Raw genomic sequence first — 17,622 nt, forward strand, 5'->3', positions numbered from 1 at the left:
AGTGCAGATAGTGGCATAAAAGTCAAATAGCAGAACAAAGAACATTGAGTGATACTAAGATCACGTGATGATGGTGAGTGACAAAGAAAACAAAGTGAAAATGGGTCAAGATGGGGGTGAGAGCTCACAGTCTAAAGTTCAACTCAATATTGAATCCAAAAAACTGTAATATGCCTAATTGGAAGATGAAGTATTGTTCTGGCTGTTGGTGTCCACTGGAGCATTTCAGAAGATCAAGGATGGACGTGTGGGCATGAGAGCACAATTGAGTTCAAATGACACACAGCAGGAAAGCTAGGGCCATGCTTACGGACTGAAGGTGTTCCTTAAAATGGTCACCCAGTCGGCACTTCCTCTCCACAATATAGAGGATTCTGCATTAGGACGAGTGAATGCAGTAGACCAAATTAAAGGAGGTGCACGTGAAATGTTTTACTGAAAGGAGTGTTTGGGGCCTTGAACAGTGAAGAGCGAGGAGGTGAAGGGGGCAGGTGCTGCACTTTCTGCAATTGCATGGGAATATGTTGTGAGAAGGGAATGATAATTGGGGGTGATGGAGAATGGACCAGGTGTTGCAGAGGGAGTGATCCAAACAGAATGCTGAAGGGGTGGGGTGAGGTGAGGATGGTGGGGAGATAGTGAGGGGATGATATGCATTTGAACTTACTGCACTCTGTTCTCTCAAGTCCAACCCTGATTTTATTATCAAGCCTACAGACAAGTGCTGTTGCTGTCTGGTGTACTGACCTTACCTTGAAGAGGATAAGCAGCAACTCTCAGATACTTACGCCCTACCTCCGAAGATCACAATCTCACCACTGGACATCAAGCCATTGTTTTCAGGACTGCTGCTCAGCTCATCCCCTCCACAGCTTCTAACCTTATACTCTCCCAACCACACACAGTCTGCTTCTACCCACTTCTCAAAATCCACAAGCAAATCGATCCTGGTTGATCCATTGTATCAGCCTGTGCCTGCCCCACTGAATACATCTCTTCCTATCTCGACTCATTTTCTCTCCAGTTGTCCAGCCCCTCCTGAATTACATCTGTAATTCTTCTGATGCACTACATCATACCAACAGTTTCCAGTTCCTCATCTCCAACTGCCTCTTCATTATGGACATCCAATCCCTCTGCAGTATTTTCATAGTAACTTCATTGCAGTGTTAGTGTAAGCATATATGTGACACAACTTAAATAAACTGAAACCAATCCCTCTACAACTCCTCCCCCACCAGGGTAGTCAAAGGGCCATCCACCTCTTCTTTAAGCAGAGATCTGAACAATCCCCGTCCACCACAACTGTCTCTGGCTGAACTTGCTCTCTCACGCAACAATTTCTCCTTTTAATTTGTCTCATTTCCTGCAAATAAAAGGTGTGGTCATGGGTAAATGCATGGTCCAAGTTATGCCTGTCTTTTTGCAGGGAATGTGGAACTTTCCTTGTTCCAACCCTACTCGGGCCCACTCTCTCAATTTGTTTTCCATTACGTTGATGGCTGTATTGTTTTTGATTTGAGTTATTACTGTCATATGTATCAGTATGCAATAAAAACTATTGTTTCTTGTGCGCTACACAGACAAAGCATACTGTTCATAGAGAAGGAAAGGAGAGAGTGCAGAATGTAGTGTTACAGTCATAGTTAGGGTGTAGAGAAAGATCAACTTTGTGTAAGGTAGGTCCATTCAAAAGGCTGATGACAGCAGGGAAGAAGCTGTTCTTGAGTCAGTTGGTACGTGACCTCAGACTTCTGTATCTTTTTCCTGACAGAAGAAAGTGCAGCTTCATGCTTTTGTCTGGACCTGGAAAAATTTATCAATTTTGCCTCCAATTTCAACCCTTCTTTCACCTTCCTGCGGTCCATTTTGGACACTTCCCTTTCCTTGCTTGACGTCTGTCTTCATTTCTGGTGATAGACTAACCACCAATATTCATTACTAGCCCACTGACTCCTATAGCTCCTTGCATCTTGTTCCCTGTAAGGATTCCATCGCATTCTCCCAGTTTCTCTGTCTCTGCTGCATCTATTCTGGTACCTTTCAAAACGGTGCTTATGACATGTCTGTCTTTTTCCTCAACTGAGGTTTCCCTCACACTATGATTGAGAAGGCCCTTAACCCAACCAACCCACCTCCCACACCTCTATCCTCACCCCTTCTCCTCCATCCCAGAACCAAAATAGGGTTCCTATTGTCTTCACTTTTTACCCCACCAACCTCCATAATTCAAAGGATCATCCTCCACCATTTTTGCCAACTTCAGCATGATACCACCACATCTTCCTCTCATCCACTCTCCCTTCCCTCTGTAATCCCTTGGTCTGCTTCTCCATCATGCCCAACTCCTCATCCCCTTTTCTCAGCATCTTTGTGCAATCTCTCCCCACAGATGCTTCCAGACCTGAGTTTATCCAGCATTTTTATTATAAAATGGCCCTTAGTACCATAAACTACAGATCAGTTGCCTGCCTCTTTGGAGAAGGCAATCGATCCACCTAGCAGTGTGACTTTGCAAAACCTCCCTGGTGATAGGACTGTCAGGGGGAAATGTCCCAGGATACCTCACCGCTGTTATCCTGGCTCCGCTGCCTCTGTTCCCAACTCCCAGGGACTGGTAAAATCCTGGCCCATATGTTCAAAGAAGGGAACCAGGTAGATCTTGGTAATCAATCTTCACCTCATTAACTCTAGAGTTGGGCACAAGCTTGTATTCATTTTAATTTTATTCAGCTGATACTGATAGTTGGCAAGAGTTAGTTCATTGTTAGCATATTTTATTTGCCATAATGGAAATACCCATCAAGTTGGTTGTATCGATGCATAAATTATTTAACCCAAAAGTCATAATTTTACTTTGGAATACTGTTTCAAGTGAATTATCCATGTATTACATCGAATTAAAGAATACCGATATGTTATTCTATTCTTCTACAGAGATTAAATGACTCACTAACTTATGGTGCATTTATACTGTAGTTGCCAGTCTGAGGCAAAAAGCTACAGTATAAGTTTCAGGCAGCAGTATTTTATATAAACTACATAGCTGCTGTTTAGCTGGATTCAAGCTCTCCTTTACCTTATACACATGGTCAAAGCATTGTGCCCAGATGTTCAGTATTAAATCTTTGGAGATTGCATGCAATAAGAGAACATTTTTAACACTTCACTGGGGGTAATTTTTACCTTAACTGTGTGGGCGGTAAACCAACGGAGTGGAAATGAAGATTGGACAAATTCTGGGACAGGCAATTAACCCTCTTCAAAATCAGCATTAATCTGACAGCAATGACTGTCTTGGTACCAGGAGTCTTAACTCCTTGTTCTAACTGTTATCATTTGATTTACTGCTCGGTGACCAAAGCCAGTACCTGTTTCAGGGATTGGGTCTCCATTAATATTAGTTAGTGTCTGATAGTGCAGCCTGATTATTATTTTAGAATTGAACATGTTCCTTGTCCTCTCCAACAAGTTTCACTGATATTCTTGGGAATAAAATAACAGCGAATCAAGACTTGCTTATTGAGAGCTGAAAAACCTCCAAGAAAGGTGGCATGGTGGCACAGTGGTGCTGCTGCCTCACAGCAGCACGGACTCAGGTTCGATTCCCGGCTTGTCTGTGTGGAGTTTGCACGTTCTCCCCGTGTCTGCGTAGATTTCCTCTGGGTGCTCTGGTTTCCTCCCACAGTCCAAAGATGTGTGGTTTAGGTGGATTGGCCATGCTAAGTTGTCCATTAGTGTCAAGGGGACTAGCTAGGGTAAGTGCATGGGTTATGGGTAGGATTGTCTCCTTCTGCATTGTAGGATTTTATGATGCTATGAAAGGTTGATTTATTGGAGCCAGGAGAAATTGAAACCCTCCTCCAGATTCCTCGAACACAATCTGATTGCTACTACATCAGACACTCCCATTCTCACCACAGCTGAGTCTCCTTCATTTCCTCTATTCCACCAATCCCCTCATAGGATATAAGAATTAGAAGCAGGAGCAGACATTTGGCCCTTGAAACCTTCAGCACCATTGCATAAAATTGTGGTCAATGCACAACATCATAGCCACTTCCTGTCCAGTCCTCATTTCCTGAGAATCTAAAAAACTATGGATGGGATTTTATGGCCTCGCTGGTTCTGAAACTAAAATCCCACCCGAGGTCCACAGACCTTCCTGTTGTCTGTCCCTTGTCCGTTCTAATTCCTGTGGTGGGGGGTGGGGGGATGGTAGAATTCCGGCATATGAATCACATTCATGAATGTACTCAATGACTGAATATCCACAACCTCCTGGGATTGGGAATTCCAAATATTCACAGTTCTCAAGTGAAGGAATTTCTCTTCACTTCAGTCCAAAGTGGCCATCCCCTTGTTTTGAGGAGTATTTTGCTGTCACACCCACCATGGGAGTTGGGGCGGGCAGGGGGGAATGGACCATGCAAAGGTCCATTGACTGTGTGCCGGATTAGTTTTGGGGTGAGCGCCCTATGGGTGGAAGTTTCCCAACTGCCCATGAGGTTTGTGGTGGGCTAAAGTGCTGGAGAATCTAATGGAAGCCAAAAACTCATCGAGGTAAACACCGTTTGTATGACGATGATGGGTTAATAGCAGGTCTGTTATGTTATCTGCTGGATGGTATGAATATCATTTACATGAATTTGTGTCTCATACATGCTCATTAAACAGCTGCTCACCAGAATCTCCTCGCACCTTCCATTCTTCATGTCGGTGGAGATTATGTTGGCCTTAAACCCATTTGAAAATGTGTGTGTACAGGTCGGAATTCAGTTCACTTGAACTTTGAGGTGAGTGCAACATGACCTAACTACATAGCACTGTACCACTTTTGTTGTGGTGAACACCAAACTGCAGGGGCTGTGGAGTTGGTCTCTTCTGCTCTGTCAATGTTGTCTGTCTGGTGACCAGTGTGCCAAGGGACTCGTGCCACCTCCATTTCAGACATTGATCAGTATTATGCCCAGAGATGGGGAGTGCAGGCATCTTCTGCTCTCGGTACTTGACAACATTGTCTGTTGGACACCACCCTGCTGCAGGATTCAGCCTCCACTTTAACCGATTCAAAGTTCGACCAGGGGTGGAGTGCAAGATGAGGTGGGGTTGACAAAGACGAGGGCGACAAGCAAGGAGGTCTGCAAGTAAAAGGGGAAGAGAAAACATGGGGAGGGGGCTGGAGGAGGATGATGATCAGTGGAAAGCAGAAGGAAGAGCAAGGTGCAGGAAACTGGGCCCCAACAAGGCTGTATGAAACAAGGGGGTCAAAGGGATATTACATAATTTACTGGAAGGGGATGCACTCCTACTCCACAGGGCTGGGCTGTTAATGTGGCACACAAGAGATGGTTCACACAGACTCAAACGTTGAGGGAGGCTGGGTTGGGAGAGTCACTGCTGAAAAAGGGTTAAGAATGATTCCACTCCACACTTCTAATAAAGATTAATACACATCTTCCTGACAACACACAAGGATATGGAGAATGTTAATCTGAGTGAGACTGAGTGAGAGGATGGCTAAACATCGACATAAGAGGATTCAAATGTACAAATTCACAAATGCCTTTAGTTGACCAGGACATTCGCATCAAATGATTTCATAAGTCCAATTTCTTTACACTGATAGAACACCAAAAACCAAAAGTGACATCAAAACATTTCACATTTCCTAATTCGACCTCTAGGCTTTAGAGCAGTCTTGACATCCACAGCAGAACTGGAAACAGCCCACTGACTGCTGTGCCTTGATGCATGCAATGAGAGGTGGTATGGTGACAGTGATTAGCATTGCTGCTTCACAGCACTCGGGCCCAGGTTTGATTCCCAGCTTAGGTCACTGTCTGTGGAATTTGCCCAATCTTCCTGTGTCTGTGCGGGTTTCCTCCAGATGCTCTGGTTTTCTCCCACAGTTCAAAGATGTGGGGGTTAGATGGATTGGCCATGCTAAATTGCCCCTTGGTGTCAGGGGGACTAGCAAGGGTAAATGCATGTGGTTATGGGGATGGGGCCTGGGTGGGATTGTGATCAGTGCAGACTCAATAGCCTCCTTCTGCACTGTAGGATTCTATGATTCTATGAATCATCCTCTGGTGTCTCAAGGCCTGGAGGACCCCAGCATGATAAGAATCTCCTGCTCAGGGGCAGAAATACCCTGAGCAGCTAGAGTGATTGGAGTCCAAGGCAAATGGAATTCCAAGTGGCTGCAGACCCATGGCGTGTCCGGAGAGAAGGTCTCTGACATGCCTGGCTCATGCTCATCCTCTGGGTGCTGGAGGGTCCAGCATGACTCATGCAGGAGATGGGGCATCTGGAAGGAGATTAAGGTGCCTCATCCTCATGTGGACTACATCCACACACCAGGATGTTTGGCCATGGAGTGGAGGGCCAAGTGAACATCCAACTGCTGGATCAAGGTCTCCAGTGGTGGATGTCTGCCTTCCCGCAGTGACCTTGAGGAACTCGTATGTTGGAGCGATGGCATCAGATAGAACAGACTCTATCTTTCACTCTTGCCTGCTGAATGACTCTTTAATTTCTGCCTGATGTTCTGCTGTCTGCCATTAAGTTGGAGACTGCTTCCAGCTGACTGGGTCTGAGTAGGTGTCTGCCCTCCAAGTGCCAGAGACCTGGCTGTCTCTGTCTCTGACTGTTGCAGTAACATATCAATGAGAGATTCTCCAGAAAATGACCCTGCGTCTAGAGGTGGATTAACTACCACCCGGACCCCTAGGCTGAGCTTTAGTAAGGCCCCCTGCCCCACCCTCGTTGAATAGAATAAAGTGACATTAAGTGATGTTAGATAACATATCGTTGTATGATGTATAATGTACTACATGTATAATATCATGAAGTTATATGAATCAATTACAGCACTTTTATTCACTTATTTTTCATTTTCTTTACATTTGTACTTTTAAAAAGCTTCTGTGTTTTTTTGATTGACAAAAGTGTTGATAACAGCATGTAAACCAACAGATCAAAGCATGGCTGATTCAATGTGCATGAGTGTCAGGTGACCAAGCTTTTCATTGCTCATTGCTGTCACATTAATTCACCCATGGGGTATAGCTATGAAAATTTATTCACCCTTAAAAGGGTTAAACCAATTTTTTGCTCTCGAGCTCCCCTCCCTTCCAGGCCCCTAAGCTTAAGACTACTCAGCCTAATGGTTAATCCGCCACTGCTTGCGTCTAATCCAGATCTATGTCACAGGGCGTGCCTCTGAGCTGCCAATAAAGGTTCATACAGCTGCTTGACTACAGATGGCCTTGATCTGCTGATCTCTAGAAAATAGAGAAGAGTTTTAGTTGATGAACTTGAAAAGGTACGTGATTAGTAGGGATGGAGCAGAGGGTGGTAGAAATACATGTATGCTGTGTGCGGTAAGCCCTCTCCAGAAGAGTCAGAGGATGGTGTTTGAGCAACATGATAGATGGAATGGTGGTAATGTGAAAGACTCCATTAAAGAACAAGTGTTGATATATGTCCCGTGCTAAAGGATGTGTGAGATCCTTGAAGGGAGCAGCTTTGAGAGCGTGATGAGAGTTTGATACTGGAGAAAGTTGAGAGAGGACATGGACTGGATAAAATCATGCTACCTGCACTGTGTAGCACTTTGGCCATGCTGATCTCCTGGGCAATGGTCTCCCAGGCTAGAGACAGAAGGAGAGGGCGATTCTTCCACCCACCAGGAGATGTCAGCAGAGGTCATATAGCAGCCACATCTCCAGGGCCAGGATTTTGGGCGCAACTGATTTCCATGGCCTATGGGGGCCAATTGGTACTGCCACTCTGCACTGGCCTCACTGGCAGAGGGAGGGAAGGGGCTGATTGGGGTGGAGGTGAGGAGGGACATGGGGGTTGGCCCAGAGGTGCCCAAGAGGCCAGAAATTGGGTGTGTTGGGAGAGGGTTGTACGGCCAGCGATGGGGATTGTGGGACTGGCCAGTGATCGGGAGGCTGTCAACATGGGACTACTATGCATGCACCGATCTCCACTGTGGCAGATTGGCGCTTGCGCAGTGGTCCACTCAGTGCTCTGCTGCTGGCCTCTCCCAGTGGGAATAGGCCCCGCCTACTGACTTTCAGTGTGAATCTCCGAGGATTTGAAAATCCCACTTAAAAAGACCAGCAGAGTGACTAGTTTTTACATGAATTTGGCACTTAGAATTTTGTTGGGAGAATCCCAGCTACGATATTCAGATACTTCTTGGAGCAACCCAAAGAACAAAGAATATTACAGAACAGGAAGAGGCCCTTCAGCCCTCCAAGGCTGCACCAACCATGTTCCCCAATTTAACTAAAACCTCCTACCCTTCTGGGGACCATGTCCCCCTATTCCCATCCTATTCATGTATTTGTCAAGATGCCCCTTAAAAGTCACTACTGTGTCCATTTCCACTGCCTCCCTCAGCAACGAGTTTCAGGCACCCACCACCCTCTGTTTAAAAAATCTGCCATGTACGTCTCCTTAAACCTTACCCCTTAAGCATGAGCCCCCTTGTAATTGACTCTTCTGCCCTGAAAAAAGCTTCATTATCCATTCTCTCCATCCCTCTCATAATCTTGTAGATTTCTATCAGATTGCCTCAACCTCTGTTCCAGTGAGAACAAATCAAGTTTCTCCAACCTCTCCTCATGGCTAATGCCCTCCATACCAGGCAACATCCAGATAAATCTTTACTGTACCCTCTCCAAAGATACCACATCCTTTTGGTAGTGTGGTGACCAGAATTGAACACTATATTCCAAGTGCAGCCTAATTTAGTTCTATAAAGCTGCAACATGATTTGCCAAGTTTTAAACTCAAAGACCTGGCCGATGATGGCAAGCATGCCATATGCCTTCTTGACTACCTTCTCCAGCTGCATTGCTACTTTCAGTGACCTGTGTATCTGTATACCCAGTCCCTCTGCCTATCAATACTCTTAAAGGTTCTGCCATTTACTATAGATTTCCTACCTGTATTAAACATTCTAAAATGCATTACCTTACATTTGTCTGGATTAAACTCCATCTGTCATCTCTCTGCTCAAGTTTCCAACTGATCTATATCCTGCTGTATCTTCTGGTCCTCATCGCTATCTGCAAATCCACCAACTTTTGTGCTGTCTGCAAACTTATTGATCAGAGGATGTGCCTTTGCACCCGAACCCTTCAGATCAAGGCCTGGTGGTTGATTCTTCTTGATGCTGCTTGCCTTTTGCTTCTGATTTGAGCACATGTTGGAAGGTCTCCTAAAACAGGTGGCCTGGAGAGAATGATATGATTTGATGGATTGCTTTTTAAATATAACAGTGGGGCCTTCAAACAAGCCAGCTGATGGTGGGTGGATGAATCAGCTGTCTACCTGTCAGGTAATTTGGTCCAATACTTGCCTGTGTAAAATCAATGAGGTTCCAAGCATAGAATTAGGTGTGAGTCCCCAGCATTCTGAATAACGGAAAGGGTGCCTTGAACTGCCCAATACTACATCTGGGCAAAAGAATGGTAAATTCTACCCTATGATCCTAGTTCTAGACTCTCCAACCCAAAGATAAGGTTCCTTAACTACATGTGCAAACACTCTATTTTCAGCAAAATTACGTCCCATTCTGCTAAACTCGGAGTATCAGCCTGTTATATTCAGTATCCCCCCATAGAACAATTTTCTCATCCTAAGAATCAAGCTAGTAAAGCTTATTTGCACTCCCACCTAAGACAGATACAGAGAACAAAACTGCACATAGGGGGTGGCATATTCCCAGACTTGTGGAGATAGGATAGAAGACAAGACTGGGGAAAAAATTAGAGATTAAGAGGTCTGGTCAGCGTCCCAATTTCTGAATGATCCTGGTGCAGGCTGGGTGATACCTGTATCAGCTGCCAACCTGCCAGTGCCAAATAGCTAATTATAAGTAGTTATTGTCCCAGTTAGGGACAAATTAATATCTGCAAGAAAGTTGCTGATGACAGACAGCTCCCAAACTGAGGCAGAAACACCAGATTCCGAGAGTTGCTTCATGGCTACAAGCCAGTGGGGCAGTGACATCTGCTTTAATTCCCCCTTCCCTCAGGACAGAAGGTGCCATAGGGCCACAGGCAATCCAGTGGAGGGGTTTTTCCATTCACACTGATGGCCTGACAGCAGTGACTGCACTGATGGTTTAAACTATGATAAATCTTTAGAGGGCACTTCCAGCTTGAGGCACCCTAGCAGTCTTCTATTTGCCTCAGTGGCACCAACCTCTCTCAGTGGGGTGTCCAGCAGGACATTGTTACAAGCCTGCTTATCATTGCTGCCAGTTCCCTTTTCCACACAGATTTGTGTGGCACTCCAGGAGGTGACCTTTTAATTGGCTTTCTCCGGGAAGATTTCAGTGCCCTTTGGGCAGCCATCATTATCGAGGTCAGGATGCACATTTGTCCTTGATGGCAGGAACATTACAAAGATGCGAAGATTCTGTCCAGCACTTTAGGGGCTGTTTTACCAAAGCCTTATACAGCTACAGGAAGAATTGCTCACTCCTCTATCTGAATCACTTTTGAAATAAAGGCCAATGTATCATTTGCCTTCCTAATTGCTTGCAATACCTCCATGTGAGCTTTGTGTTTCTTATACAGGGGCACACAAATTCCTCTGAATAACAACATTTCATACCCCTCCACCATTTAAATATGTTCTATTTTCATATTCTTCCTACAGAAATGAAAAACTTCACATTTTCCTCATTTTATTTCATCTGTCTTCTTGCCTATTCACTTAACCAGTCTCTGTGTTCCTTTGCATTTTCATTAAAGCTTATTACCTTTTCTAGCCACGTATTGCCTGGATACATTATACCCTGACTCGATCATTAAAGTTTTTTTATCATACCTTCACATACTTTTTGGGGAATAATGGGAGATGGAAGGATTCCCAGGCTGATTTATCAGCCTGTTGAACCATGTCATAAATGCTCTTTCTATGGCCAACAAGTCCTGGAGTGGGACACTACCACTGAGCCACAAAGCCCCCTACCTCATTTATGTCATCAAAATGGCAAATGGCTACGAGCCCTGTACCAATTCTTATAACACCCCATTGGCAACAGCCTGCTTACCTGAAATTGACCAGCTCAATCATCCTATTTTCTGTCCCTTAACCAACCCTCTCTCCAAGCTAACACATTACTCTCAATCTAATGAGCCCTAATCACGTGCAACAACTATTCATGTGGCACCTCATCAAACACCTTTTTGAAATGAAAAAATGATGTTCACCAGTCCCCTTTATCTGCCCTGTTTGTAGCTCAAAAGACTCATAGATTTGTTAAACAATTTCCCTTTAATAAATCCATGAAGCCTCTGCCCAATCCTATCCTTCTCACTTCTAAGTGCCCTGTTATCACTGTCTTAATAATGAATCTGAGCACTTCCCTGACAATTGATGCCAAATCAACTGTTTTCTCTTTCCCTCTTTTTTGGAATGCCAGCGTCACATCAATTACATTCTGATTCATTGGAACCCTTTCAGAACCTCAGGAATTTTACATCAAATATCAGTGTGGCTGCCACTTCTAGAATCTGATATTGTAATCCACCGGAACTAGGAGATTTGTTTGCTTTTAGTTCCATTACTTCTAAAGTACTTTTGATTTGCTAATATTACTCAAGTGATGTTCCTCACTTCCATGGGGTGACATGGTGGCACAGTGGTTAGTGCTGCACCTGCACCCTGCCAGGGACCTGGGTTCGACTCATAGCTTGGGTCACTGTCTGTGCAGACTCTGCACATTCTCCACGTGTCTGCATGGAGTTGCTTCGGGTTCTCTGGTTTCCTTCCACAGTCCAAAAGACGTTGTGATAGGTGCATTGACCATGCTAAATTCTTCCTCTGTGTACCCAAACAGGCAGTGGAGGGTGTCTACTTGAGGATTTTCACAGTAACTTCATTTCCGTATAATGTAAGCCTATTTGTGACACTAATAAGTAAACTTAAACTTAGTCTATTGGCTCCCTAATATTTCTGGAGTGTTTTTGTGCCTACTACTGTAAAGATGCATGTGTTTAATGTTGCTGCTCTTATATCATCTCATGTCTCAGGCTCTAAGAGATCCTTATTCATTTTCACCCCTTGACACTCTGACTTGTGATCAAACGAAATAGAGAAGACTCATGAGGGAAGGCACTGGGCACAGCAAGAGATTTCATCAGGAGCATGCAGAAGCAAAGCCAAAGTGATGGAGGGAGCACAAAAACCATAGAACACCCAACGCTTCAACCACCAAGTGCCCTGCATGTGGCAGAGTCTGCTGATCATGCATTGGATCTACCAGTTATTTTAGAATTCTTCAAACCAAAATGGAAACAAGTCATCCTTGATTTTGAAGAAGGGTAATAAGAAGGTGGAGAAGAAGACGTTCTTATAAAAGGTCTTATTTCTGGCTACTTAACATTCAATCTATTTTGTCCCTTGTTCGTCAGCTTTTGCTGATATCTACCAACTCTCAAGCTTACTGCTTTGTGTGACAATATATATAAGCGTTTCCAAGATTGAAAATAGCCACTCCCCTGGTTAAGTTCACAATGCATTGTTCTTGTAGGGATTATATTTTTGCCTATCCAGTAAGGATAGGCAACAATACCAACTCCACAATCATTCTCAACACTGGTGCCATACAAGGCTGCGTTCTCGGCCTCCTACTATATTCCTTTTACACCTATGACTGTGTGGCCAACTTCCCCTCCAATTCAATTTTCAAGTTTGCTGACAACACCACCGTAGTGGATTGGATCTCAAACAATGATGAGACAGAGTATAGGAATGAGATAGAGAATCTGGTGAACTGGTGCGGCAACAATAATCTCTACCTCAATGTCAACAAAATGAAGGAGATTGTCATTGACTCCAGAAAGTGTAAAGAACATGCCCCTGTCTACATCAATGGGATGAAGTAGAAAGGGTTAAGAGTTTCAAGTTTTTAGGTGTCCAGATCACCAACAACCTGTCCCCCAGGCTGACACTATAATTAAGAAAGCCCACAAAAGCCTCTACTTTCTCTGAAGACGAAGGTAATTTGGCATGTCAGCCAAAACACCATCTTTTACCGATGCACCATAGAAAGCATTCTTTCTGGTTGTATCACAATTTAGTATGGCTCCTGCCCTGCCTAAGACCGCAAGGAACTACAAAAGTACTGAATATAGCCCAATCTATCAGGCAAACCAGCCTCCCATCCATTGACTGTCTACACTGCCCACTGCCTCAGCAAATCAGCCTGCATTATTAAGGACCTCAGTACCCCAGATATTCTTTCTTCCACCTTCTTTCTTTGGGAAAAAGGTACAAAAGTCTGAGGTCACGTACCAACTGATTCAAGAACAGCTTCTTCCTGCCTGTTGTCAGTCTTTTGAATGGACTTGCCTTGCAATTAAATTGATCTTTCTCTACACCCTAACTATGACTGTAACACTACATGCTATACTCTCTCATGTCCTTCTCTATGAACGGTATGTTTTGTCTGTATAGCGCACAAGAAACAATACTTCTTACTGTATGTTAATACATTTGACAACAATAAATCAAATCAAATAGCACACTGCCTCAAAATAATTCAATGAATGAACTAAAAGCAAAATACTGCAGATGCTGGAATCTGAAACAAAACAGGAAAATCTCAGCAGTTCTGACAAAGGGTCATTCAGACTCAATGTTGGCTCTATTCACTCCACCGATTCTGTCAGGACTGCTGAGATTTTCAGGCATTTGTTTGTTTTTGTGTCAATGAACTCACTCATCCTTCAAACTATTTTTAACCATTTATCCAGTTTATGTAAAGATCAAAGACTCCCATGCTTATCGCATTGCTTTTATTGTCATAAGCACCACTTATATCTTGATGTAAACTCCCTCCGACTGTACAGTTCCACCTAAGGGGCTCTCAACTGTCCCTTTGTTCTCAGCTGGGTAGCTGAGGTTGCAAGTCGTATTAGGATATCCATTTACCACCTACAGCTTGAAGGCTCTTGCTTAGTGAGGTTCAGGCTTCAGACTGGCTCCAGTCTCTATTGTTGCTGGAACACCCAGCCACTCAAAGCTACCACCGAAATAGTGAAGGTGACAATAACCCCCACTTTGTCAAATGGATGTGGATTGTCAATGCCTCCTCCTGTGAGTTAACTCCCTCATTGAGCACCACAAAGCTGAAATTGTTTCACAGTAATGCAAAATTTGGAACATAAATGCTTCCTTAGTTCAGGTTTCAACTCAATTCTTGAAAATTGCACATGGCTTTCAATCCTTAAGTAGCAATATACTCATACTCAGAACTGGAAAGGAAATATTCACCCAGTATTAATGTTTTTTTTCTCCAATCCATTTTGGAGCTCTAAGTGCTTTTGGGTGCTATTTTGTATTTTTACTCTGTCAGGTTTACAATACAGTTAATGTACTTTGATGGAAGAGCCAGGGAAGTAATAATAAATAAGGAACAAGGTTCACTTGGATTTTAAACCAGAATTTAATGGGGCCAAGAAGTTAAGCTTCTAAACCCTCAGTGCAAATGGAAGGAAACTGGCTGATAATGTGATGTCATTACATGTATTACCTCAGTGACCCTGTCATTTTTTTTTAACATATTTGTTATCTACATGGAAACGTCTGGGCTAGAATAAGTTAGTTCCAAACTAAACATTTCAGCACTTCTTATTGTGATGTTATTCTAAAATTTTAGCATGAAGTTGTACAAGGCAACAAATAACTCAAATCATTTTGTTTGTACAAAATGTTGAACTTGAATTAGGATTTGAATAAAAAAAAGTTTATTTTATTCCAGTAATATTAAACAAATAGCTTTCATAGATTGGAATGATCCTTTGCAATTAGGATCAAAATTGAGGCATTTGCCTTGGTGCAGGCTAACTGTTTCTTCATTAGATCTAGAGAATGAATACTTTGTTAGATTTTTCTAGTTGTTCATGAGCTCAAGTGAAGGTTACACTATGCAGTTAAAGCCATTTAAGGGCAGCATGGTGGTGCAGTATTTAGCACTGCTACCTCAGTGCCAGGGACTTGGTTCAATTACGGCCTTGGATGACTCTCTGTGGAAGCCTACACTTTCTCCCCATGTCTGCGTGGCTTTTCTCTGGGTGCTCCGGTTTCCTCTCTGTCCGAAAGGTGTGCAGGTTAGGTTGGCTGTACTAAATTGCCCCTTAGTGTCAGGGGGACTAGCAGGGTATGTGTGTAGGGTTAGGGTGACAGGGCCTGTGTGGGATTGTTGTCAGCGCAGGCTTGATGGACCGAATGGCCTTCTTCCTCACTGTAGATATAAGGAGTGAGGCTGAAGATATCAGCCTCACTCCTAGTCATAATAGATATAATATGGGATTTTCCGGCCTCACTTGGCCGAGACCAAAAATTTATGCCTGAGATCAACGGAGATTTCCGTTGTCAAACCCTCACCTGCATCAATTCCATGGCGGACAAGGTGGTAGAGTTCTAGCCATGATGCCCTTGCATTATAAAGGGCTCTTATTTGGAACTTTGCATTTTTGGAAGGTGAGGAATGAGACTCTGCTGCAGGATAGAGGTTTACAGCTGAAAGAGCCAATCACCATGGGTTAAAAACAGAAGACAGAATTTTCCAGCCCTTCCATGGTGGGAACCGTCACAGGGGGATGTGGTGAGCTAGCCAAAAGTCCATTGACTTTCAGTGGGACTGGACAATCCAAATGGTGGGCAGCTCTGGAAAACCAAGTTTTGTTGCCTCAAAGCAGCTATAACATGTTTAATTCAAAATGCAACTGCTTTGAGTATTTTCCTCTTGAGTTCTATCATGATTTGGCTGGACTGGTTATGCAGAGGCTCCTTTTTCACTCGTTGCACAGTGATTCATAGCATCTGAAAGGAGTATATGTGATTAAATAAGGTGACGAATGATGGAGTGGTATGGTTTGCTTTATTTTCCTGCCATCGCACGCTGCATGCAAACAATACAGCATGCTGCTTGCTAGTGTCACTCGTGGCTGTCATAAACATTTTACAAATTGAAAGCTTTGCAAATGCAATCAATTGTTGACAATCAGTTTTCAGGCCCTCTGTCACCACTCCAGAGCTAAAACGGGACCTAAAGGATGAACCCTTTTAAATTGTACTGGCTGAGGTTAGAAGGGTGGACGGGTTCTTCCTGCTGCGGAATGTAAATTAATTGATGCACGTTCAAGAGAAGACATTAAGAGTTTTGAGCTCCAAAATGGCATCAAATCAGTGTCACCCATTGACTGAATTTGTGATAAAAGCAATTTACTGTGGATGCTGGAATATGAAACAAAACGGTAAATGCTGAAAAATCTCAATAGGTCTGACAGCATCTGTGGAGCGGAATAGAACCAACATTTCAAAGCCGAGTGTCCCTTCATCAGAAAATGTATGATCTGCTAGCACTGCATGCTTTCAATTGAGAACCACTGCACGCAGGCAAACGCCATCACCCTATTGAAGTAATTTTCAACAGAAATGTGCAACCATGCTGCAGATGTCATTTAGGATCCAAAGTGGCACTCGCGGTTTCAAAATATATTTTTCTCTGGCCTACACTTCCCGCTGTCTTGGAAAAGCAGCCAGCATAATCAAGGACCTCACACATTCTGGACATACTCTCTTCCACCTTTTTCCATCAGGAAAAAGATGCAAAAGCCTGAGCTCACGTACCAACCGACTCAAAAACAGCTTCTTCCCTGCTGCCATCAGACTTTTGAATGGACCTACCTCATTAAGTTGATCTTTCTCTACACCCTAGCTATGACTGTAACACTACATTCTGCATTCTCTCATTTCTTTCTCAGTACGGTATGCTTTGCCTGTGTAGTACGCAAAAAACAATACTTTTCACTGTATACTAAATACATGTGACAATAATAAATCAAATCAAAAATTAAGCAGGACAGCCCTTTAAAGCTATTGCAAGTACACTCCAGTCACATATCAGCTAAGAGTTATTTGCACGTGGACCCAGAGGAAACCCCATCAGAAATTATTTTAGTTGGCTGATGTTGGGAGATTCAATGGGGTCAATTGTACAATAGTCAGATGGGCGAATTTAACATTCAAAGACACTTATGTTTCCATTAAGAGTAAAAAAGAAAATCTAAGTCAAGTTCCAGGCTCCACAAATAATTCAACCAACATGCATTTTCCTTACATTTTTAAAATATGAGTCTTTGATATTATAATTGTGATTCTCTTTTATTTGTAAAATGGGCCCTGGGTAGTTGAAACTATTTTCTCCGCACTGTAAAATTTAATAGTTGGTAATTCTCCACACAGAAGGGTTCTTTCTACAGTGAAAAATCCAAGAGCAATGGTACTGTGTAATTAATACACTTTATTTTTATAGTTTTTTTTAAATATATAAAAGAACATTTTTGAAAATTGTAATTTTCAATTCAAACATTTCTAATTTGAAACAGTTGCTGTTTATTGAAAAGAACAAATCTTCTTTTGAGGACCAAAGTTGCTGGTTCATTCCAAGCTCACCCCGCCAGCAAGATCACAGGATTCGCCTCCTGTTATGGCAGTAAAAGCCAGCAGTACAGTCAGAGGGCTACATTCCACTTTTCCCGTCTGAGTAACACTTAGCCAAGATATCAAAAAGTTCTACCC

This window comes from Carcharhinus amblyrhynchos, chromosome 16, assembly GCF_965287045.1.
Source record: "Carcharhinus amblyrhynchos chromosome 16, sCarAmb.v2.hapA, whole genome shotgun sequence".
In the NCBI taxonomy this organism is placed as follows: Eukaryota; Metazoa; Chordata; class Chondrichthyes; order Carcharhiniformes; family Carcharhinidae; genus Carcharhinus; species Carcharhinus amblyrhynchos.